Source organism: Coenobita brevimanus, chromosome 61, assembly GCF_032717465.1.
Source record: "Coenobita brevimanus isolate Jiangsu-jjx chromosome 61, ASM3271746v2, whole genome shotgun sequence".
Taxonomy (NCBI): Eukaryota; Metazoa; Arthropoda; class Malacostraca; order Decapoda; family Coenobitidae; genus Coenobita; species Coenobita brevimanus.
Window position 1 is genome coordinate 27,305,908 of NC_137014.1, and position 26,877 is coordinate 27,332,784.

General features: G+C 46.7%; 1 protein-coding gene across 1 annotated transcript in view; it reads left to right on the forward strand.

Annotated features, from left to right (window-relative positions):
* LOC145403623 (uncharacterized) overlaps positions 1–26,877 on the forward strand; it is a 124,378-nt gene that overhangs the window by 35,035 nt on the left and 62,466 nt on the right. The gene's annotated exons all lie outside the window — the stretch shown is intronic.

Consider the following 26,877-nt stretch of genomic DNA (forward strand, 5'->3'; position numbering starts at 1 on the left):
ATGCCGCCTCCTCCTGGATTTCCAGGATTTGTTTGCAACAGGACCAGCAGATATAGGGCATACTACATACCTGTCGCACAAAATCCATATGACAGGCCCACCGATACGACAACCTTCCCGATGCAAGAACCCCCGACAGAGAGAAGAGGAGGACCGCCAGGTGCGCGAAATGGAAGAGGCAGGTGTTATCTCCCCCTCCACCAGCCCATGGTCCTCCCCCGTCGTTCTAGTAAAAAAGAAAGACGGCACGATGCGGTTTTGCATCGACTACCGCCGTGTGAACGACGTCACAATTAAAGATGCCACCGCCCTCCCCCGCATTGACGATTCCCTAGACTCCCTCTACGGGGCGTCTTGGTTTTCTACCCTCGACCTCCAGTCTGGATACTGGCAGGTCCCCGTCCACCCGGACCACCGAGGCAAGACGGCCTTTTCCACCAGTAATGGCAAACATTACGAATTTAATGTCCTGCCATTCTGCCTCTGCAACGCCCCTGCCACATTCTCCAGACTAATGGAATCTGTCTTGAGCGGCCTCACTTGGGAAATATGTTTAGCCTATCTTGACGACGTCATTGTTTTTAGCCAGACCTGGGCTGACCACTTGCAGCGCCTCCGTCTAGTTTTCACCAGAATTCGCCAGGCAGGCCTCAAGCTACATCCTTCTAAATGTGTCCTGGCCACTAAAACTGTCTCATTCCTAGGACATACTATTTCCCAAGCAGGAATTTCCCCAGATCCCGACAAGCTTCGTGCCATAGCGGACATACCACCTCCGCAGGATGTCCACAGCGTCCGCGCCTTCCTGGGACTCACGTCCTACTACCGTCGCTTCGTGAAGGGATTCACGCAGATCACTAAGCAGCTTCACGACTTGACACGAAAAGGGGAACCTTTCCTCTGGACCGAGGATCGGCGAGCTGCTTTTCAACAGCTAAAAGACAAGCTTGTCTCGGCCCCCATCGTGGCCTTCCCGGACTATGCCCTCCCTTTTCGCCTCTACACGGATGTATCCCTTACCGCGATAGGCGCCGTCTTAGCCCAGGTACAGGCCGGCCGGGAGCACATCATCACCTGTGCCAGCCGCACTCTGAACCCAGCCGAAAAAAACTATGCCGCCACCAAGCGAGAATGCCTCGGCATAATCTGGGCCCTCCAATATTTTAGGGCTTATCTTTCCGGGACCCAAGTCACGATAATCACTGACCACCAATCACTCCAATGGCTGCGCCAATCAGACTCCCATAACGCCCAACTCGTCCGGTGGCGTGACACCCTAGAGGAGTTTCAGTACGAGATTTCATACAGACCCGGAAAGCTCCACACCAATGCAGATGCCCTCTCCCGCTTTCCCATCCACGCAGTCCAACCGGACCCCGACCTACTACAACTCTGGCACCACAGGGAATGGCCCCCCTGGATCCCTGCTCACCTATTCCCCAAGCTGTGCCGACAGGGCGACCACCTTCTAACCCCGTCCGGGCACATCCTCTTGACCCCTGATGCGGCACGTGACACCCTACGCCATCTACACGCTCACAACGGCATCCATTTGGGCACCAAAAAATTACTGCAGGTGTTCAATGATATTTACTGGGCCCCGAACCCCTCCACCCTCGCCAAGGAAATTATCCAGACTTGCTGCGCCTGCGCACTTGGGAAAGATATCACCCGGACCGCTGGGCCATCTGGCCATATCACTGCTCACAAGCCCTGGCAACTCCTGGCGATCGACGTAGTAGGCCCTCTTCCCCCTAAATCTGGATATAAATATGTGATCACTTTTGTAGACACGTACTCCAAATTCGTAGCAGCCTGCCCAGCTAAGGAACATCACTCCGTCGCTGTCGCCGATGCCCTACTCCGACACGTGTTCCCTTACTTTGGCATTCCCCAAGCCATCCATTCCGTTAATGCCCCCGAGTTCTCCGGAAAAGTCTGGGAAGAACTGGCCAGAATTTTCGGGTAAAGGATCTCCCACTCCTCACCATACTGGCCCCAAGGGAACGCGGTATGTGAACATAGCCATCGTACCCTTATCAATCAGCTACGCACCAGAATTGAGGCTACAAAAGATGACGACTGGCCGGCACGCGTAGAAATTGTCCAGTGGGGCATGAATTCGTGCCCCCGAGAAGACGGGGTTTCCCCCCACGAAAGAATCTTTGGCGAAACCCCCCTCCTACTACCCCTACGCCATCACCTGCAACCGCCCACTTCCGCTCCCACCACAGACCCGCTACACCTGTTAAAAGGGCGGATATACCACCTACAAAAGAGTTTAGACCTTGAACCCGACACAGCCACCAACCCCTTCAACCCGGGTGACACAGTCGTCATCGCCCAACTTCCCACCCCCCACAAGCTTGCCCCCCGTTTCACGGGGCCCCACACCATCACCAAAGTCCCCAACCCATACCAAGTGGTCGTAGACTACCACGGCACTCCCCGTACCGTCCGCAACCGGCATGTGCGGCCTTTCCGCACGTCCATCTCCCCCGCTCCGGCCCCACACCCCCAGCCCCCTTTGGCCCCCTCACCACCCTCTACAGTCACATATGAGTGCTATGTTTCCTTCTCACCCTCCCACTCCGCCCACCCTACCACCTCCACCTCCCCGACCGCCACCACCTCCAGCACCTCACCTGACGCCTCCCCCACCACCCCTCCCTCACCCTCACCCCTTCCTTCCATGGCCTCCCCCTCAATGCCCACTCCCACATCTTCCGCCCACACCACCACACCCTCACCACAACCCCCTGCCACCCCCCTCCCCCCACCCACCATCCATACACCCACTCCACCAACACCGCGCCCCACCGTGCCCGCAACACGCAAAACAACCCGCCCATCCCAGACGCCCACTTCTCCCCCCACCCCGACCCTCAAGACCACCACCATCCGCTCGGGCCGCCTCTCACGCCCGCCCGCCCGATACTCACACACCCCTACACCACCCACCTCTCCATGACTTCACACTGTCAAGCTACATCAGGCCCAAATCCCCTCTACCTGTACTCCCCAGAGACTCAACGCCGCATTACCACAACACAAAACCCGGCCCTTACCCGCAGTATCCAGCATTCAGCCCCCAACCACACCGACAGCCACACCAAGCAACATGAGAGTGAAGCAGGCCGTATGGGCACCTACCCTTGGCAGGACTCCGCGGGCCACACCACCTGCTAAACCTCCTCCAGTCTACCACCGCCCCCTCCACACTCTTCCTCACCTACGACCCAGCACAAGAGGAGAACTCCTACACTGTCGCCTGGCAGGATGCACTGCAACACCTCCAGCCCGTCTACACCACGTCCAACACACAAGCGTTCCACCTCCAGCCACGGGGACGTGACTTGTTACAGGGGGAGAGTGGTAAAATGCGTGGCTTGAACAGTGCCCCAGAAGACTACCATAGTATCCCCGACGACAGGGCAAGCCAAGAACAGCGTAGTATGCCCGCAAATATGCCAACACCCCAACACGGACCCCACGGGGTAGCCGCCACCAGCCACCACCACGGGCAACAGCGACGCATGTCAGCCCGGGCCGTGCGCCCCTGTGACATGCAGCCACCACGCCGCCGCCACCGTAGGAGAAGGACACTACCTTTGCGTAGTGGAATTGCTGAGCTAGCTAGGGGTGGAGTTAGAAATCAAACTCCAGACAGCTCCCCTCTGGTAGAGACGATCTATGGTCGCTCCCAAAGTGTTTCGGTAGAGATGATCTATGGTCGCTCCCAAGGTGTTCAGGTAGAGACGATCAATGGTCGCTCCCAAGGTGTTCAGGTAGAGACGATCTATGGTCGCTCCCAAAGTGTTTCGGTAGAGACGATCAATGGTTGCTCCCAAGGAGTTCAGGTAGAGATGATCAATGGTCGCTCCCAAGGTGTTCAGGTAGAGACGATCAATGGTAGCTCCCAAGGTGTTCAGGTAGAGACGATCTATGGTCGCTCCCAAGGTTTTCCGGTAGAGACGATCTATGGTCGCTCCCAAGGTGTTCCGGTAGAGACGATCTATGGTCGCTCCCAAGGTGCTCCGGTAGAGACGATCTATGGTCATTCCCGTCCTCGTGAGACGATCTATGGTTGCTCCGAGAGTGTTGTGGTAGAGACGACCTATTGTCGCTCTCTCCCTCGTGAGACGATCTACGGTCGCTCCGAGGGCGTGCAGAGTAGAGAGACGTCCCCACAGCAGGATACTGAAGGCCAGGCTTCCTGTCCCAGAGTGACCCAGACAGGCCTCCCAGCCTCCCCTGGTCTCTGTGTCCTACGCCTGGCTCTAGAGCAGACGCACCTGATGGACCCCAGTGGAAGTCGCTGCCGCAGCCCTCCCTTGTCGGCGCCCCTAGACACTGGAGACCGCAGCCCGCAGTCTCTCTCAGTCCTCCCCAGGACACCCGGGCGTGATCTCTCTATGCCCCCACGATGCCGGGACCTATCTCAGAGGTTCTTGGAGCTATTCGGCCCCAGTCCCAAGGGCCACACGCCAGAGCCAAGTCCGGACACCACGGGGAGTCCAGGACACGAGAGGACGCCCTTGCGAGTCGTCCCGCACCCTTTCGGCACGCCCCGCATTGACGGTGCCCCTAGCCCAGCAGGATCACCGATGACATGTTCCTGCCTATCCCCCTGATGAATACGTGTGATATTGTAATATGAGTGCTTTAGGTTAAGTGTGATTCTCCCCTAGTGTAAGTATTGTGCAGTGATTTCATATAGTGAATATCGGGGTAAATCAGATCACAGCGAGAAGTTAAAGGACGAGAATGTGGAACAAGATCTGATTGACCATACGTGTGAGTGACATCCCTGTTGTATGATTAATAAGCCTGTGCCTATAAAGACATACCCCCATTACTGTGAAGGAATATTGTGAAAGGAAGTATTAATAGTATTCTCTCCTTCCCCCACGCTACCCATAAAATCTTGTTTACCACTCGCTTTCACTCCCAAATCTCAAGTAAGTGTAAATCAAGGATAAGATTCATTTACCAAAGTATTTTGGCTAGTGGAAATCATATAAATTTCACGGCTAATATCTGCAGCCTTCCAGTATTACCATAACTTTCTCCTAGCCGTCCCAAGTCACTCCCCGCACCTTCCCTATCTCCTCCTAGTGAGTCTCAACTCCTCCCCCCGCGCCCCCACGCGCGCGCCTATATTTGCTGCACTCCTGATACACTAGGATTGTTGTGTTGTCATTAGTATCAGAGAAGCAAGTATCCTGCGAGATACACATATCCTAGATAAGGTTTTATATTGCTGTATATTGTGCTGTAATATCTGCTGATTTGTCCTGTGTCTGACTGTGGTTATATACGTGTAAAGGTTGTTGCCTAGAGTTTTTGTGTCCTGCCTCTCTTTATTGCACTAAGCTCCGGTCTCGAAAGAGGACCCCGCTCCACGTTAGGTGAATTAGGAACGAGAAGTCGAGCCTAATTTCACCTAGCATTACACTGTTAAGCCCAGCTTTGTATAAAGTTGATTGTAAACATCCTACGTCTCATTCATCACCTTCTACTCTTATATTATGCTTTCCTCAGTATTCACAGCAGGTATCGTGGCTTTGCACCAGAGAGGGAGAGAGAGAGAGAGAGAGAGAGAGTACCGTGGCTATGCACCAGAGAGAGAGAGAGAGAGAGAGTACCGTGGCTTTGCACCAGAGAGAGACAGAGACAGAGACCAGCATGCACGCTGGGCTGGAAGGAGTCATCGAACACGCTAGGCTGGAGTCAAAATGGCGTCCAATCTTCAGTTGTCACTGCCCTCAGTATGTAGGTACCCTAGGCGATGCAGAATCTATTCTTATTTATATTTATGACTGATTGTTTGTCTGAGTGCTTTCATTATTAACGATGCATTTAAAATTATTTTTATCATAAGGGTTATACTAACTGTTTGATGATAAAAGTTCCCAAATAAAATCTTATAAATAATTATTTCAATAGCCTAATTTAAAAACGGAGCCTTTCAAAGTATAGACCTATCAGATGGCCAGTCGGCCTAGATACGTTTGAAATTCAGTACCTGCCAAGCGGCTGCAGACTGTGGATGTCCGCTGAAATGGCCTACCGCAGCCGTCGCCGCAAATGCCACGGGTCTCGCCCATCTGATCATACGTACAGCAACATGGCCCAGACTGATGCCCGTGATAGTCTCCTGTCCTCAGAGAGTGGCGGGGAAGTACAAGAAGTACCTCAAATGCGAGAAACGACTGTGGATGGTGGTCCCTGTGCCATGGCACAAGCGGCGCCACGTGTCACAGATGACACGGGACTGAGTGTCAGCGCACAGGGGAGGACAACGATGTGCCAGCAACTGAACGTGACATGGACTTTGGTGTCCCAGAGGAACAACGTGATGCCAGAGTGAAGCTGAATTTTCTCTCGGATTGTGAACTCTCCTTCTCACAGAAAGCAAAATGGGACATTTCAGTGGCAAAACATTTTCCTGATTTTGAGGTACTCTTCAAAGAAAATAAGACACATCCCTATGTGACTGTGGACAGTGGCCCTGCAGTAAACTGCCTGCCCAGAGATGGATTTCAGGGTGATGCCTTGGAAACTGTAATCAACCGCCTCCATTTCAGTTTTATTATTCACAATGTTCCTGTCTGTTGGGCCATGGAGGACATTGAGATACCAGAAAATGTCCTGTGGATGAAGAGAAGAATGGCTGGCAAACACCCCAGACCGCAGCTTATTGCTGTGTTAGAGGGGGAGATTCCTTTGGAAGTATTCATCAGGACACTGGGATACAAGAGAGTTGCTCGCTATATTTTGGAGACTGACCTCTGCCACCGCTGTAGCAGGTGGGGGCACCTGGCATGGAAGTATGCTGTAGCATACTGGTGGCACTTCTGTGCTGGGAAGCACGAGGTAACACCTGTCTGGAAAAATCAAGAGAGGTGGACACTTCAAACCCAAGTGCTGCAACTGTGGAGAGGAACACAATGCCCACTTGTTCCTTTGTCCCCAGAAACTACAGACGACCCAAACACCACGGCACATTGCCACTCACACTCATGTAGCCCAACCACCACCACCGTCACCGACCAATGTTTGTGACACCTGCTTTCAGCCTCAAATTCCATCAGCTGGGACAAGCATCCGCTGCTGCACCCGTGCACGGTCAGCCACCAGTACGTCCTGCTGAGTTCTTGGCAAGCCAGCCCCCAAATGGTGATTCCGGCCAGCTCGAACTCAGTCCAAGGGACGCAAGTAGGGATCATCAGTTGGCAATGCAAGACCTATCCCAGAGACGCCAGGAGGTCGAAACACGTTCACAACAACAAAAACAAACAACTAGAGGACTTCTTTGTTGAGTCTGATAGAGAACGATGATTCTGCAACCGAGGCTTCCACTCATCCAGGTCATGGCGGCAGTGAGAAGCCTGCCGCTGGACACGCAAACCCGATGGGGACTCTCCCTAAAGGAAAAACTAGGCCACCTCTCTGTACCCAGGTAGAGAAGCTTACAAGGGACTAAGATGCCGTGACCCAAAACATGGCAGAGTGTAGGCTTTCGATTGAGTGGTTAACGGGAGCGGCACAGCAGATGGTAGTGAGACCCCAATCCATTGTATAGCTTCCTCTATACCTTCCTGACCTGGAAAGTAAACAGCTTACAGACTCGCTTTACCGGCAAACGCTCTTATGTTATAGTAAGCAAACTTACTATGATCGCCATACGGAAGGTAGAACGTGCTGTGCCCCACCTAGAAGGTTATAGTGTTTTCACCCTGGATCAAGAAGAAGGCAGCTCCAGGGACTTGGCAGTGCATTTTAAGTCTAGTATCCCTGTTACACTCTTTGAAAAAGGTGTACACAATGGAGCTGAATGCATAGTAGTCTGCTTACATCTTAGCATACTCATTTATACTGTGAATATATATGTTCATGCTAGTTGTTTTCGCATAGATTCCCTTCCCACTTGCATTCTTGAAGAGGGAACAATTCTATTCAGAGACCTTAACGCCAGGCATGCAGATCTGGGCAGCGTTAAAACCTTCAATGTCAGTGGTGCGCATTGGAAAAATTTCCGTGATGCTGTTGATACGGCATTATTTACAGGGGAAAATGTTCCTACTCATATTCAGGGAGACAGGCTGGACTATGTAATTTTGTTCAACTTTGAAACAAATCCTGCTGAAACTCATGTACTCAGGTATTTACTCAGTGATCATTTAACTTTAGAAACTTCTCTTACATTAAGTACCAATATTTACAACCCAAGGAAAATGTTAGTCATTCCAAGTGTAAAATTACCTAAACTGTGTTATGTCTAGAAATGGTATCGTACCACACGGGGGTCATTTTTGGATGTCAGCACTTTCTGTGATCTTGCTGCTGTTACAGAAAACTTTGCAAAGCACTACAGCTCTTGTATGCTACCCAAAACTTTAACCAGTAAACGTACATATGCCACTGATCCAGCAATACTAGGATGGCAAAAGACACTGGCTAACTTGCACAGGCTCTGGCAAAACAATCCTAGTGACAATGAGGTGCGTGATCTGGTGGCAATCGCACAGTACTTAACTGAACCACATCAGAAGATCAGAAAACGACACTGGGATAGCTTTCTCACAACCAATGGGAGGACCAAGTCACTCCAGGGATTGTGGTTCCATGTAAACAGGGTAAGAGTGAAAACTAACCGCATAACCTCCTTGACAAACCCTAGTGACAAAGCCCAAACTTTGGTCACCCAATGGACCAGTGCCTTTGCACAGTCTAGCCTACCTGCCAGTCACAAGCCTTGACCACCACAGGTCCTTCAGGAATTCCCTGGTTGATGCCAATATTAATGTGAGGGGTGAAACCTGTCTTCCCATAACGTACGACGAATTACTTTGTGCTGTAGAAAAAGAGGAATCGACCGCTCCGGGCCAGGATGGTATAATTTATGGCATTATCAATGCTCTACTTGCCTCACGTGACACACCTCTGCTGGATTTGTTCAGTATATCATATGTGGACAGTGAATTGCCCACATCCTAGAACAGTGCAGTCATAGTCCCAATTCCAAAGTGCTGTGGTGGTTATCGCACCATTTCCCTAGTTAGCTGTATCTGTAAAATGATGGAAAAAGTTGTTCCAAATAGGTTGTTGTACAAGACTGGGGATCAGTTGACTCCTAACTTACACGGCTTTTTGAAAGGGAGGTCAACGAGTGGTTGTTTTGTAAAGTGGCTCAGCAATACTAGATACACTTGCAGGGCATTCATTGACTTGAAAGGGGCGTTTGACAAACCAAAATAGAGAGGTAATTTTGGAGGAACTAATTGTCAAGGTGTTAAAGGGAAATTACTTGGATGGATAAGATCCTGTCTCTATCACCGATCAGCAAGGGTTAGGTTGCAGGGACAGTTTCCTGACGAAAGAGAAATTGAACCGGGCTCTCCACAAGGTGGTGTTCTCAGTCCGATGCTTTGCAATATACTAATGGACAAAATTGCACGCCCCACTTTCCCTCAGGGGGCGCAGTAGCTCAGTGGTAGAGCATCGAGCTCGTGGCCGGGGGGTCGCAAGTTCGAGCCTCGCCAGGGTCTACCATTGCCAGGAGGGGTAGCTCCCCCCTGTAACCCAGCGGGGCTATATGGCCTTTGATGCCTGGCTCGGGGAATTCATTTCTCCACACATTCCCTCCAGGTACGGAGGTAATTATTTATGCTGATGATATCTTACTTCAGTGCCAATCCCCTTCCATTTTATGTGAAGCCCTGCACCAGTTGGCGGCTCTCTGTGTACATGGGACTCGTTATCAGTGAGTCGAAAACCAAATTTCAGGAATTAGAGAAGAGATGCAAACTCCCATGTATAAACTCTACTATACTAGAAAGAGTAAGTACGTACAGATACCTCGGGGTCCAGCTTATCTATCGCAAAGGACCAGAATGCATTGAATACATTCACAGTATGCCTTCCTAGACTTGCACCATTGCGAGTCTTGGCTAATAAGGGAAAAGGAGTTGGCATTCCATTACTCCATATGTATATTAGTACTGTTAGATCATTGATAGATTACGCAGCCTCTGTCTTGGTACAATAGTCGAAAACAAAAAAAAATCAAGAAATTGGAAATTGTACAGAATGAGACAATGAGGATAGACCTAGGTTGTCCCACGACAGCAAAAATTGAGGTCATGAGGGCTGAACTGGAACTCCCAAGTATCTTTACTAGGATACAGGAAATTGCGTCACATACAGTAATCAGGATGATTAAATGTGGGTCTGAAAGGATAAAACACTCCCTGACGACCCTTCAGAACACTGCTCGTTCTCCTCCAAACACATACCTCTGTTGTATGTACAAATTCTTGAACAACTTCAGTGTCATAACTCCTTGCATTAATTTAATACAAATACATGGTCGGGCCACCTGGAGTCCTCGTAGAGTGACTATAGGCATAGAGAAGCTCCACAAGCCCAAAGATCATTGGTTGCTTTGTGAACTTAAATCTCACTTCATGACAAAGTTGGAGATAATCGGTCATCACCAGACTGTGCACATACTGTATATTGTGACGGGTCTGTAGATGGCACCAAGTCTGGGTGTGGACTGTTCATTTGGGAGTATGAGTCGCCCACTCAGTACGTGGACACTGTAATTTCAAAAAGACTCCCTGACTGTCTTTCTTCCACACGGGCAGAATAATGTTCGATAGAAGAGGGACTAGACTGTGTTGTGTTTTTTATCTAAGGATGTTTACTTTTTTGTGGATAGTCGAGGAGCTGTGCACGAATGACTGTCTACTACTCCTACAGCCTGTGATGTTAATAGATATGCCTATCAACCATCCGGTGTACTGAAAGCACAGGTCATTAAGTCCACTTCACATGGGTTCCCATATAGGGATACCCTTCAACGAAAAGGCTGACGACCTAGCTCGTAAGACTCTGCTTTCGGCCTACGACTATCCTGATATAATTGCTGCATATAGTTATACTACTGTCAAAAGCATAATTATTTCTCTTGTTAGCCAAGATATTACTAGACAACTTAATTATAGCATTGCAATCGGCAGCACCAGCTCTCTTCATTATGTAAATGTGGCTCAGAATACTGATGTAACATATGGTCAAAGACGTGGACTTCATGACGCTGTTGTCATGAGACTGACACTACGCTATAAATATTGGGAATTCACCATAGAAGATCCAGTACTATGTGCAGTGTGTGGGGCGCTGGCGGCACACACACTGCATCATTACATAATGGAATGCCCACTAACCGCTAAGTATAGAAACGCCCAACTTCTGACGCTGACTGAACAAATCACAAGGTTTATCATTGAAAAACTGTCAGGCTACTTCCCATTCTCCGTGAATATCCGGAATATGTACCACACTAGTAACAAGCACTACATTCAGACATGTATATTTACACTTACAAATACATGTTATCCATCGTTCTATATCGTACACAAACTGCAGCAGCATTCATCAAGCACTATGCTACCTAGCAATAGCCACTAACAAATGTACTTCCATGGAAGCCAGTGTAAGGGAAAAATACTATTGTCTACAAATGAGGATCATGTACAGACTGTATGATCAACTAAACAGATGTGATTATATGAAACAGAGAGAGAGAGAGAGAAAGGTGTCATCTCAGAGGGTGTGTGTGCCTTGTTACCTAGCCATAGTTGCTGACAAATGTACCGCTTCAAGCCAATATAAGAAAAACGCAACAATGCACCAGTGAAGAATATGTATGAAATATATGTACAACTAAAGGTAATGATGATCTGAAATGGAGAGAGAGTGTAGTGGTTGGAGAGTGTAGTGCTTGTGATGGTGGTGGAGGGTGTTGTGGCCATCACTCACCGACCTGCTGCTAAGGCGGTACAGTGTCATCACCTTCGGCCAGGGCTGGTACTGTTCTCTGTATTCCTTTACTACTCTAATACTACCCCTTACTCCCGTATGTAATACATCTCACGAATGCCTCTGTATTAACCGTATAGTGTGACTTACATTTATCAAAGGGTGTGTGGTTACACCCAAATGTAAGGCTATAACCACGGTGTGGCCACACCCACGAATGTACAATCACTAACTGTATGAAATTGTAGGCCTATTGGCTAAGAAGGTGTGTGGCAAGACCCACCACCCTCTTCTGTTGTATAAGCACTCTGTAGCTACCTTCTGCAACAATAAATATTTCAGTTTGCTTGAAATTTTGAATTCTCGAGACAGTTCAAAAGACATTCAGGATTTTCGAGTTCCCTCTTTCAGGAAAATTAAGGTAAATTGTCATTATTGCCACATTTTGTAAAATCTAACCTATTAAAACATCGGATTTCGAATGAAAAATGACTGGTAAATACAGGTGAAGAAGATAATGTCACGTCCATCACTTAAATATCCTGCAGCCCCTACCTTGTCATAGCCCTGTTGCAATTGCATCGACATTAAATAAATATAAATGATGTGAAAGTAGAAAGCATGATGCAAAATGATGCGACAGCAAAATTTTCTCAAGTTCGACTGTTTGTCTGTGTGGTAAACTGGGACATCCAACGAGCGGCCTACTGTACCTCCCCCCCCCATATTATTTGCTAGGTTAGATTTTACTAGGGACCCTATAGGGTCTCTAGATTTTATGGACTATCGCAGTATGACATAATTTACCTTAATTTGATTGAGCATGAGATAAAAAAAAAAAAAAAAGTACTCGTAAAACGTTACTTAGACATGCTTTGATTTGTCCCTAGAATTCAAAATTTCAGACGTATCTAGGGCATCTGATAAACTTTCAAGACTCCGTTTCTAAATTAATCTGTACAAAAATAACTATACGTAATATTTGGGCACTTATCAGACAGTTACTGTAACCCTTATAAAAAAAAATGATTTAACCCGCGACGTCCCATCGACATGAATTAACGTCCACACGTTTTGTCACTGCCAATCCCGTTGACGTACATAAACGCAAATCAATTGCAAGGTCCCTAATTTGCACAATTTTCAATTTTCGCGAGTGATTTTTGGACGTATACACGGGACACCTTCCTCTACAAGATGCCAGGCAGGGAAAATGCCTTACCCAGCATGACCTCCCACCCCCCTGCATGCCATTATCTCAGCAATTCACCTGTTACCAGTGACCTGTCCAGTAAAGCCATGTCATGACACGGTACGAAGTTCAGGGCCAGAGTGATTCCCCAATCGATGACAATGTGGAGGACAAACTTTACATAGCATTAGAGGAAGAAACAGTCAGAAATGATGATCAGGTAATGTCGCCAAAAAAGGTCAGGTATGTTGATGAGTTTCATGAATGAAACAATGCTTATATTATATTACTGTGTGAAAACCAATATTCTCTCATACTACATATAAATTCGTACCAAATAAATAAATAAATACCATTTATGAGTGGTGTGGAATGGTTACTCTCCCATAGAACTCGTTTTCTTTGGAGCCAGCCTGATAGAAAACACAGTAAGGTGAGGAGGTACTGCTACCTGTGCGATTTCTCTATGATTTTTTGATGTTTCTCACCAAAAGCGGAGGTTTGAGCCAAAAAAAAAAAATTCCAAAAATGGTCTGGATTAGGGGGAGTCAGTGGTGGGAAAGTCGTCGGGATGGGGCGGGTTATAGTGCGTCGTTTATAATTAATGCATTCTGACAACCAATCAGCTGCCAGCTTTCAACAGCTTAAGGCTTATCTCTTTTCAGATGAAACTGAAATTTAGTCAAAGTAACTGAGAGCACGTTTGTGCAGGCGATAGTGCAGGAGGTTCTAAGGGCGAGAGCAAGCGGAGTGGAGGCAGGAATAGAGGGAGGAGAGGACAAAGTACATTGTTATAACCAGTAGCACTGGGAGGATTCCAGCATGGAGGGGCAGATCAAAAGAACAACTAGTGTGGGAATAAAGTACAAATCATAATTTATATGTACAGTAATCCCTCTAATATCCGGACGCCCAATAACCGAACATCCCCACTAACCGAACCTTATCGTCCTGGGATCAAACATTCCCAAAATGGTCCGAAAATCCAAAAAAATTGGAAAAAAAATCGATTTTTTGCCGTCCGTAATTTGAACTTGCCGCGCGCTCTGCGTGAGAGCATTGTTTTGGTTCGTCATTCCTCCGACGTCCGATAGAGCGCCGCTGCATCCTCCCCACTTCCCGCCTGTCTCTCACCGCGACAAGACCTACGCTCTTCGTCATGGCTGCCCACGTGCTCGCTTTTGTGGTGGTGCCGTACTTGCTGCAAGGCCTCCTGCTGCTCTCTGCCCTACTCTTAGTGTGTGTGATGATGGCCCCGCCTCCTGAGAAAAGGAAGAGAGTGGTGTTGACTCTGGAGAAGAAACGGGAGATATTGGAGAAGGTTGATGCGGGTTGGTCTTCCTCTCGCATTCTCCGCGAGTTCAACCTGGCCCGGTCGACTTTGTTTGATATCAAGCGTTCCCGAGACAAGCTCATGCAGTACACGGCTGACTTCTCGTCGAGAAGCAAACGCAACGTGGAGAGGAAGGTTATGTTTACTCCCAAGTATGCAGAGATCGACCGCTCCACGTTGATTTGGTATCGACAGCAACGTGCAGCTGGTGTGATGGTACGTGGAACGGAGCTGAAGGCTGCTGCTGAGAAGTTTGCAAGGCTTCACGACGCCCTAGACTTCAAGGCATCCGAGGGTTGGCTCTTCGCGTTCAAGTTGCGACATGGCCTTACTAACCATAAAGCACATGGCGAAGCATTGGACGCTAACGAGGATGGAGTGGACGAGTTTCGGCACAAGGTGAAAGGCTTGATCGACAGGGAGGGCCTCACTCTCGGTCAAGTCTATAACGCTGACGAAACTGGCCTATTCTATCGCTCGGTGCCAACGAACACTCTCGCCGATGAGACGGAGAAGCGTGTACCTGGCCGCAAGCTTTCTAAGGAACGGATATCTGCTTTGTGTTGTGCCAATGCTAACGGCATGCACCGGCTTAAGCCCGTTATTGTTGGCCGTGCAAAGCAGCCTCGGTGCCTTCGTGGGGTGATGGATGTCCTTCGTGTCGTATGGTACCATTCTTTGAAAGCATGGTTCACAGCTGTGATTTTCAAAGACTGGTTTCACCATCACTTCGTCAAGGAGGTCATACATTACCAGACGAAGACACTGGGAATTCCTCGCGACCAGGTAAAGGCTCTCCTTCTCCTCGACAATGCACCTGCCCACCCGTGCGACAAGGACTTGGTTGCTGAGAATGGCCGTATTAGGTGCATGTTTCTGCCACCTAATACGACTGCTCTCATTCAACCAATGGACCAAGGAGTGATCGTGGCAACAAAGCGCCTGTACCGTCGGAAGTTCCTGGACGAGGTGATGGTGGTTCTCGAGGACGAGGACGAGCGCAGGGAAGGACGTGACACTCGAGGCAAGCGGACTTTGGAAAACCTTCGCCGCTACAACATCAAGTCTGCGCTGTACAACTGGGCTAGTGCATGGAAGGAAGTCCCTGTGAAAACTCTTGAAAATGGTTGGTCTCGTCTGCTTCTCGGAACAGATGTGGAGTACGATTTCCTAGGGTTTGACGTGGATGACTTCCATGCACGGCTACGTACGCACGGCGACGATGTTGATGTGGACGATGTTCGTGAGTGGTTGGACGACGACGAGGGCGATCCTGGGTATCAGACGTTGTCTGATATCGAGATCGCGTCTTCGGTTGCTGGTGTCAGTCCCGAACTTGAAGATTCCGACGACGAAGGCGATGATGATGCAGACTCCGCCCAGCAGGACACTACTCCAGCCATCCCCAAGCTAAGCGCACTCCGGGAACATCTAGAGTTCGTCCTAGACTACCTGGAACACCCGGACTGCGACAGGGAGATGGGGCCCTTGGGACTCGTGGAGGAAGTGCGTGCTTTCCGGCAGCGCATCATCAATCGCCAGAATCGTTGGTCCTTGCGTCAGTCAACGATTGACAGTTTTTTCAGGCCCGTGACCCCCGCTGTGCCAAGCCCTGGTTCCACTCCGTTGCCTCCCCAAGACAGGCCCTCATGCTCCGAGCCACAGCCCAGCACATCAGCTACAGTGGAGTCACCGCTCGACGTGAGTTTGCGGCTGTCTTCAGAGTCTTCTGTAGTCGGTACGCCATCACCACTACCCACTGATGCACCCCTTGGATGCCTGCCAGTGATACTCTCGGGCTCTGACAGTGAATAAACAGCAAGAACTTCTCCACTAGACCACACGGGAATTTTGAGTGTTGTGCAGTGAAAAAAACGGTGTGTTGTGTTAAGGTTTTCAAGTTGGGAGAAAAGACTAAGTAGAAAAGAAATTTAACGTAACTAACCTTCTTTGTTTTGGCTTTGGAAACTTAAAAAACTTGGGAAAAGTTAATGTGCAACACTTAAATTTAATGGAACATTATTTGGACTAAAGTGAACACTGTGAAAAGAACGGACTTCTGTGTGTTAGTGACTAAGTTCAGTGCAAGACTTCAGGAAGAGTGTAGTGCAAGTGCTTCAGGAAATCGTTCTTACTGTCAGAGTCCGAGAGGAGGCGGTTATTCATCGAGGTGGCCAGGGACTTGCTGTAAGTAGCCAAAATGTTTCATGTTGTACTATTTTCCATACTATATTTACCAGAATGTTTCATATTGTATTTTTTCCCATACTATACTTACCAGAAAGTGTCATACTGTACTTCTTTCCATACTAAACTTACCTCATGCATGTGCAGTAGGAATGTGTTTTTCAGAGTTCGGTTAGGTTCGGTTAGGTTAGGTTCGGTTAGAGTCCATAAGTACCAGAATGTTTATTAATGTATGAACATACTTCTAAACCCACATTTTATGTGTCTATTGCATTTATTTCAGTCATTTATGTGCCTTATTGGTGTGATTTGGGTGTTAAATAGGTGCTATGCATGTCCGGAGGGAGTTGTATAGGTGTTTCTCTGTGTTAGGGTCCGTAAGTACAAGTCCATAAGCTGGGGCCCAATATCCGGACAAAACCAATATCCGAACCTACCGATGGCTCTATTGATCCGGATATTGGAGTGATTACTGTATATTTAAAATGCAGTATAATGTCACGGAGGGCAACCTAACAACCCCAGAAGGAGCCCACCGAGGAGCATACACAGCGTGCCTGGACTCCGGGCAACAAGGACATAAGTCTGCCCAGTCCGCGCGCCCCTATGACCCGGAGCTTGCCTGCTGCCAGCATAGCTGGAATACGAGACTGCCTTCCGGGTGAGCTGACCACCAACAACCACAGGGTGGAGCTGTTGCTCCAGCTCCAGTCAGCACCCCTGAGATGGCTGGTAGCCACTCAACCCTCCTACAGGAGACGGCCTGCAGCTGCTGTGGAGGCAAACAGGAGACGGCCTGTAGCTGCTCCTGTCTTCGTCAGGAGATAGCTAGAAGCTGCTCTGAAGGTGCCTTTAACAAGATGGCCTGTAGCCACTTGACCCTCCTACAGGAGACAGCCTGCAGCCGCTCCGGAGACAAACAGGAGATGGCCTGTAACCACTCCTGCCTTCATCAGGAGATGGCTGGTAGCCGCTCTGAAGGTGCCCCTTGAGAGACGCCCTGTAGCCGCTCGGCCTTCCTACAGGAGACGGCCTGCAGCCGCTCCAGAGGGAACCAGGAGACGGCCGGTAGCCACTCCCGCCTTCTTCAGGAAACAGCCGGTAGCTGTTCTGAACTTGCCCCTGAGTCGGCCTGTAGCCGCTGCCTCCCCCAAGCCACAGTCAGTAGCCGGGCCTTAGCAACAGCCAGTATGTGCGCCCCCAGAAGGCCACGGCCAGTAGCCAGGCCTTAGCAACAGCCAGTAGCTGCGCCCCCAGAAGGCCACAGCCAGTAACCGGGCCCTACGGCAGGAGACGGCCCCTTCTCCATGAGGTGCTGACTTCTGTTCACCAACCTATGACCCAGAGGGAGCCCCCAGCCTGGAGTACTGGATAGGCCCCGTGACTACCACCTGGCTCTTCTCCCTGCAGCTGGATCCTGAAAAGATTCGCCTGACAGGCCCCGATGTAGGCCAATGCCGCAGCCCCCTCCTGACGGCGTCTCCAAACAGCGGGGCCTGAAGCCCTTGGGACCTCCAGACCGCCCTCAGGACCCTAGGGCGGGACCTCCCTACACCCAGACCCCAGAGATCTTCGTCCACCGTCAGCCGCCTGAGCGAGAAGTTCAGGCAGCTATTCAGCCCCAGCCCCGAGGGCCAGACTCCTGCCCCAAGCCCCGAAAGTGCTGGGCCTTTCGCCACCAGCAGTCCCGGACGAGAGGGGACGCCCCTACGCGTGATCCCATGGCCCCTGAACACAGAGGCCCCCGGCGGAACACAGCCCCGTCAGTAGTGAGGCTGAGTCACCTCTGCCGCCCTTGTATCTGGCCGCCATGACGCCCAGACCCGAAAAGAGTGACAGTGAAAGCACAGTGTCCGTGACATAGTGAAGTAAAGGGAGAACAGTAACTTAACAGTATAAAGGAAGTCAATGAGAAAAGGATCAGTGACAATATAAGAGTGGTGGAATAAGTAAGGTAACAGTGAAACAGTGAACACGGCAAGGCAGTGAAATACGGACCTATCACTGTGAATACGTTACCAAATAATAACGCCGCACCACACTAAGATCATACGCAGGCCCCAGTGTTAAAGTAATAATTACCCACAATGAGATAGTACCACCAGTTTCACTGGTATATAAAACTTGGACTTCCTGCAATAATAGTGCATAACCCCTCTGCCCTAAGTGCTATTCACCTTACCCGACCTTGACCTGAGTAGTATCCTGCACGATACTAACAACCCATATCTAGGCCTAAGAATTATAATTGTCCAGTATATCTGTATTCGTGACACCTACCCGTTCCGCTGTAGAATTTAGTAATACACATATAAGGTTGTTGCCTTGAGTTTGTGTATCCAGGCTCTCTCCTATTTGTCTAAGCTCCGGTCTAGAAAGAGAACCCAGCTACACACTAGGCGTTAGAGGGACGGGAAGCCGACCTGAAAATACGTAGCATTACAATATTAAATGAATATTTGTTATAATAATTTGTATCAATATATGTATAATTATGTATAGCTATTTGTATAGATTAATTTTAAAACGGGGACTTTATATATATATATATATATATATATATATATATATATATATATATATATATATATATATATATATATATATATATATCCATATCTGTCTATCTGTCTATCTATACACACACACACACAATCCATTACGGACGAGGGAATCACTTATACACAAGAGAAAGATATTTGTGAAGCACTAAATAAGAATTTCCAATTAGTTTTTACAGAAGAAAAAAATTTTGAGAGGGACTATGTGGAACACGCATGTCCACACATACTAGCAGATATACAAATAGCAGAAAAAGTAATACAGGAGGAGTTAAGTAGATTAGACAGAGGAAAAGCAAGTGGTCCTGATGAAATTTCATGTTGGGTGTTACGAGAATGTGCAAAGGAGTTAAGTAAACCATTATTTTTAATTTTCAAGAAATCCTTGAGTCAAGGGAAACTACCTGATATTGGGAAAAAAGCAAATATAGTCCTCTTATTCAAGAAAGGAAATAGACAAAATCCTCTCAACTACCGACCAGTATCACTGACCAGTGTTGTAAGCAAGGTATTAGAAAAACTTATAAGAAAAGCTTGGGTAAATCATCTAGAAGAACACAGTATGATAACAGAAAGACAGTTTGGTTTCAGAAAAGGAAAATCATGTGTTACTAATCTGTTGAGTTACCATGACAGAGTAACAGACACAATACAGGAAAGGGAAGGATGGGTGGACAGTATCTATTTAGATTTCAAGAAAGCTTTTGACACAGTACCACACCAAAGACTTTTATGGAAGCTGTACCATCAAGAAGGAATTCGAGGCAAACTGTTTTGTTGGATGCAAGACTTTCTCATAAAAAGAGAAATGAGGACAGTACTAAGAGGAAACTACTCATCATGGAAAGAAGTGACTAGTGGAGTACCACAGGGTTCGGTGCTGGCACCAATCATGTTTTTAGTGTACATAAATGATATAAACAGTAACACTGGAAATGAGAGCTATCTGAATATGTTTGCAGATGATGCAAAAATACAAAGGAGAATTACTAGCACAGACTCTTGTAGGGAGCTACAAGAAGAATTAAATAAACTTCATGAATGGAGTAGTACATGGCAAATGGAATTCAATGTGAACAAGTGTCATGTAATCAAGTTTGGTAAAAGTGGAAAAAGACCTGATTGGGATTATAAGTTAGGAAATAAAACTCTATACACATCAGAAAGAGAGAAAGACCTAGGTGTGATTATCAATAACAGACTATCTCCGGCTGACCACATCAGCAAGAAAGTACGGAACATGTATACACTGCTTGCAAATATGAGAATAGCATTCACATACATAAATGAAGACATGCTAAGAAGGATAATAACATCATTCATTAGACCAACCCTGGTATATGCATCAATAGTCTGGAGTCCTCATCTCAAAAAGCATATAGACAAGATTGAAAAAGTTCAAAGGGCCGCTACAAGATGGATACCAAGCTTAAGGGACCTAAGCTACGAAGAAAGACTAAATAAACTGAATCTACCAACACTACAGGAGAGAAGGAAAAGAGGTGACATGATAATGCTATATAAGTGCTTATCAGGAAAGGAGAAAATAGACATAAATGATTACTTAACATATGGAGAAGCATCAGCAAGAGGACACTGCAAAAAACTGCATAAGAAGAGAGGTGATAAAGACGTAAGGAAATTCAGTTTCCCAAACAGAGCAATTGATCAATGGAATGCACTACCGAATGAAACAGTGTGTGCCAAAACAATTCACAAATTTAAGGATATGTACGATAAATATGGTCTAAGACACGGGACAGTACGAGCTTGACTCATTCCTGTAAAGATACGGTTAGGTAAGAACAATTAGGTAAGGTAAGAACACAGACAGGTTGTTCTTGAGGGCTCTGTACTGTTCACTAACACCTCTGTCAACGGCTCCCTGTTCAACCACCATTCTCCTCATCTTGCTATAGAAGGCATCCCTTACTGCTTGGTTTTCCAGCCAACTTCCATATTTTCCTCCTAGGTACATAAGTCCTCTTTTTCATCACTCGTTCTTTAAGCACCACGTCACATAATAATTTGTGCTGCTGCACACACTCCTCGCTTCCTATAAGTTTAACATCCCTCACTAATTTCCCATCAGCCCTCTTGACCAGGTAATAATCTATCGGGCTGCTAGTATCCCCAGACTCGTATGTAATCAACCTACTCTCCCTTTTCCTAAAATGTGTGTTGCACACAATCATGTTCATTACTTCCCCAAATTCGAGTATCCTTTCCCCTTCCTCATTTCTTTTACCATATGCACATCCCCCACGTACTCCTTCATATCCTTGAGCTGCTTCTCCTGCATGACCATTTAAGTCCCCTCCCAAAACCATTACCTCGCCATCCCCCGCACCACCAACTACATATATTAAGTCATTCCCAAATCTATCCTTCTCTACCTCATCCAAGCCTGCTTGTGGAACATATGCCGATATAATTGCTAACATCATTCCACCGAACAAAATTTTCACTTCTAATATCCTGTCACTTACTCTCATAATATTTATAACATATTCCACCCATTTCTCCGCAACCAACAAATCCACAACCCCATATCCGTCGGTCCCTTTCTGCCAAAACAGCTGATAACAGCAATCCTTCCCAGCAATCTTTCTGGCTGATCCACCCCTGTACCGGCCTTCCTGCAAACATCCCAGATCCACCCAGCTCCTACTGAATGCCTCAACCACTTCCCCTCGCTCTACCCCTTAAAATTGACACACACACACACACACACACACACACACACACACACACACACACACACACACACACACACACACACACACACACACCGCTCGCTGGTGCAGTGGTAACGCTCTCGCTTGCCAACTGGTGGACGGGAGTTCGCGCCTCGCTCAGGTTGCGAAAAGTTTCACTGACGAAGTGGGTGGTTACTGTCCCCCTTGAGCAAGGGGACGGGTGTGTGCGTGTGTGAAGGTCACAGCCTTGCCCTTAGATCGGACTATATGAGCTCTCAGCTCCCTTCCGGGAGGGTAAAAAGCTGACGATCACGACCATCTATAGTGATCCTGACCGACCCGGTGAATTACACACACACACAAATATATATAGAGATAGATAGATAGATAGATAGGTGTATATATATATATATATATATATATATATATATATATATATATATATATATTTATATATATATATATATATATTTGTGCCGCAGCACAAATTATTGATATGTGACATGGTGCTTAAAGAACGAGTGATGAAAAAGAGGACTTAGGTACTGTACAGTACCTAGGAGGAAATATGGAAGCTGGCTGGAAAACCAAGCAGTAAGGGATGCTTGCTATAGCAAGATGAGGAGAATGGTGGTTGAACAGGGAGCCGTTGACAGAGGCGTTAGTCAACAGTACAGAGCCAGAGCCCTGAAGAACAATCTCTTGAGAGTTACTGTTGCAGTATACGGTTGGACAAGAGGCCCACCAAGACAAAGTAACTTGGTGGTGGGATGAGAGTGTAGAAGCTGCAGTTAAGGAGAAAAGAAAGGAATGGAATAAGGGCGGTAACAAAGAGGAATACTTGGCTGCCAGGCATATGGTTAGAAGAGGGGTATACAGGGCGAAGTCTTAGTCACAGAGACCTTTTATAACCTAAATCGTGTGGAAAGGAAGAATATGATACGTAAGGTGGCAAATTAGGTGAAGAGGGATAAGCGGGATATTATAGAATGATGAAGGAAGGGCAGCGGTGAATAATGGGGATAGTAAAGATGCATGGAGAGAGCATTACAGCCGGTTATTAAATGAGGAATTTGACCGGGACAGGGAAGGTTTGGAGCCAGCAGATCTAGTGTTTGGCCCTTGGCCTTTGGCGCTGCGACTGTGAGTAAGGCAATAGGCAGGATGCAGGTGGGGAAGGCAGCAGGTGTGTCAGGGCTGACTGATGAAATGTTGAAGGCCTCAGGAAATATGAGAGTGAAATTAGTCACTGACCTGATAAATAGGATTATATATGAGTGTGTTGTCCCAGATGGTTGGCTGAAGAATGTAATTGTAAATGTGCACAAGGGAAAAGGTGATGCCCTGGAAAGAGGAAGTTATAGAGGTATAAAGCTTTTAGATCAGATAATGAAGGTAATGGAGAGAGTTCTAGAAGGAATGATTAGAAAAAGTGAATATTGATGAGATACAGTTTGGGTTTATGGCAGGCAGGGGGACCACTGATGCCATATTCATTGTTCGACAGCTTCAGGAAAAATATATAGGAAAGAAAAAGGGACTGTACTTTGTTTTTGTTGATTTGGAGAAGGCCTTTGACAGAGTCCCTATAGATAGAGGTGGTGAAGTGGGCAATGAGAAAGCTTGGGATCGAGGAGTGGCTGGTTAGGGTGGTCATGGTTCCCCTGACCTCCTTTCTAAACAACCCGAACTTAATTAGTTCAGTACGTCAACACGGTCATTAGCGGATTTACGTAACATGCAAAAGTTAATAGGCTGTATACTGTCAGCTAAAGGTGATGAGGACTTTTATGTTCGCCTTGAGAATAAGTTGACTGCTATAGAAAATGAAATTAGTGAGCTCAGACGATTGGTTCATTCTTCTGAAGCAGCAGCAAACTAGAAGATGGCAGAGATGGAGAAAAAGATCGACAAGCAGGCACAAATTATGATGCAGCAGCAACTATTTTTGGAGAAAGTTGATAGAATGGAGAGAAAAACAAACTTGGTCGTGCTGGGATTGCCTGATGAACATGAAGCCTTCGAAGGAGCAACGAACGACGAGGATAATCTCAAGACAGTATGGGAGGCGATAGATGAAGAAGCAGTGATTCGTTCTCATTGACGACCTCGGCGAAGTAATCACGAAAGTAATAAATATCGGCCCGTGCTAGTAACAATTACCACATCCAAGGACATCCGTGACAGAATTCTTGAAAAGGCAGAGCATCTGAAAGAGAACGGAGCACGGTACGAAAAGGTTTACATAAAGACGTCCACCCTGCTGTGAGACAAGAATGGAAGAGGTTACGGGATGCTGAGGAGGCTGAGAAGAAACGACCAGAGAACCAGGGCCGTGACATTCGGCTGGACACCCGAAAACAACGACTGTACCACAGTGGGGTGGTTATAGATAGCTGGAACCCTCACCCTTTTTAAGATATCCACAAAATTACATCAAATTGCTTTCGTGGAATGTCAATGGAAAAAAATCGAGAATGAGCAAGTACAGTTAATGTTAAATCAATTTGATGTCATTAGATTAAGTGAAATAACTCAGTTACCAGTATCATTCTCAGGATATGTATCATTTCAGAACAGTGATCGAAACAGTTCGCAACGAGGCGGTATTTGTATTTTAGTCAAGCGACATTTATCCCAAAATATTTTAGAAATGGACAGTAGCATGGGTGATTAGTACTGTGGTTCAGAATGAGCTGTGCTGTTGGTGTGTTATTCGGAATATGTTTCATTCCACCGCCTGATTCTTCATACTTTAATCGCAAGTCATTCTATTCGTTGCAAGAGAAACTGAAAATGAGAATTTCAGTGGTTGTATTATAATGGGTGATTTGAAATCTCGTTTCGGAAACGCAGCGAGTTGCCAATGAGAATAGTTTCAGAATTTCTTGTATCCGCGTATACCGGACCCTGTACAAGCCCCGAGCGATAATGCAAATGTAATGTATATGTAGTGAAGGAAAGTTATTAGTTTTGAACAATCTTAGTGCATATGGTGATCATTATCAAAGCTCATTAACATACAGGAGAGGAGAAGAGTGGTTGTCTGAAATAGATGCATGTATTGTAACACCAAATAGTATAAGATTTATGCAAAACTTTAATGTGAATTTAGATTTATCTATACCCTCAGATCACGCTCCCATTTCTGTTGTTCTACAGCCACATATAATTAACTTGAACCTCTTTTGATTCGTTCATCTAACCTTAGTGATGTTGCTGTATTACTTGCCAAAGAAATGCGAAACAATTTGGTAAAAAAGACTACAGACTTTAGTAATGTGGATACAGAAGTGTTGTTACATACTTTATCACAATGTTGCCTCCCTACGGTAAATGGGGATATAAATGACGATAGTACAAATATAGGTAACATACTGTATGAGTGTACACGGAGGAGTAGAGAGGCAGTACGCCCCCCCCCCCCCGCACAGAACTTGGCAGATAGTAGGCGAGATAGATACTGACGCGGTGAGGTGACACACCCCCTCACCCACCCAGGGAGCGGCCCACCCAACGAACTAACAATTTAAAGACTATTTTGAAGAAGTATTTAACCCTGTAGATGTTCAAGAGGTTAATGATAATGAGATGCAAGGTAATGTAAGCATTCCGCTTCTTGATGACCCGATAACCCCTAGGGAGATGTCGGATCAGGCAAAGAGAATGAAATTATATATAGGCTAGTGGCCCTGATGGTCTGCCATCAGGAGTATTGAGAATATTGCCAATTGAATGGATTATGACCATCGTGTCCCTTTTTAATGCTGTGTTCAAGTCTGGTACCCATCATCCTGGAGAACAGCCGGATTATGTACCATATTTAAGCGTGGGTCTCGGTCATCAGTTACTAATTATAGAGGTATTAATATTTTAAACAGCATGGCTAAACTGTACGACATGGTCATATTTGATAGGTATAGGTGGTTTTCCCCATATAGAGAACAGGCAGGCAGTCAATCCGTAAGATCGATGCTTGGAGGATATAGTCAGATTACTTTCGAATGTAGCAAGAAGGAAAAAGTTTAAATCATTTATAAAGTTTGTAGATTTCACACAAGCTTATGATAGGCCTAAGGTTCCCAGAGGTGTATTGTTTTCTATTCTGAAGAGACTAGAATGTGACATAGTTATGCTGTTGGCAATTAGTGCAGTGTATAGATTGACTAATTGTGTGATCGGAACTGCACTTGTTACTGGGACAATAGGAGTGCGACAGGGGTCTCCCACATCGTGTCTCTTATTTGTCATATATGTGAATGAACTGATCAGGATGATTAAGCAGAACTGCTTCCTGTCCTGGCTGCATATTCTCGTCTTAATGGATGGCACGGTTCTAGTGACAGAGACAAGGGTTAACATGATAAACAGAATAAAAGTTCTAAGCATGTTCTTTGATTTATATGGCATGAAAATCAATATGAGCGAAACAGATTTTTTGTTATCAGTGGTAGTGATGTGACGAGGACAGGGAGACCAATCGGTTGGACGGAGTGGTGGTGGAGCTATGTGAATATTAAGTGTACCTAGGTAGCCCCTTTACCGCTGATGGCTCCACTTGCACCGCCATAAAGCTTCAAACGAATGAAAATGTGTCATGCACTTAAGTTTATATCTTTTGTTAACAATAATGATGATATGCCTTTCTATGTTAAAAAGAAAGTGTTTGATGCTGCCCTTACGTCGACCATCCTATATGGGTGCGAGTCTTGGGTAGCTGTGTGGAGATGTAAGACCAATAAGTTGTATAACTGGTGTGTGAAGCAGTTGCTGGCTGTAAGAAACACAAGTAATGAGCTTTGCATGGTGCAACTTGGAGTTCCATCTTTGAGTTCACTTGTTAATGCTAAACAACGAAAGTATTTCAGACATGTGTGGAGAGCAAGACATAACATAACGGACGACCCACTGGCTCACACACTATGTATTACATTAAATTACAGTACCCATACTTCTAAGCATATACAGAACTTACTAAATAACCAAGTGGATGATATACTGTACAGGTTGATATTAACAGTAGTAATAACATTCAAAATTCGGTGTCATCAAGAATTCACTTGTATAAAATTA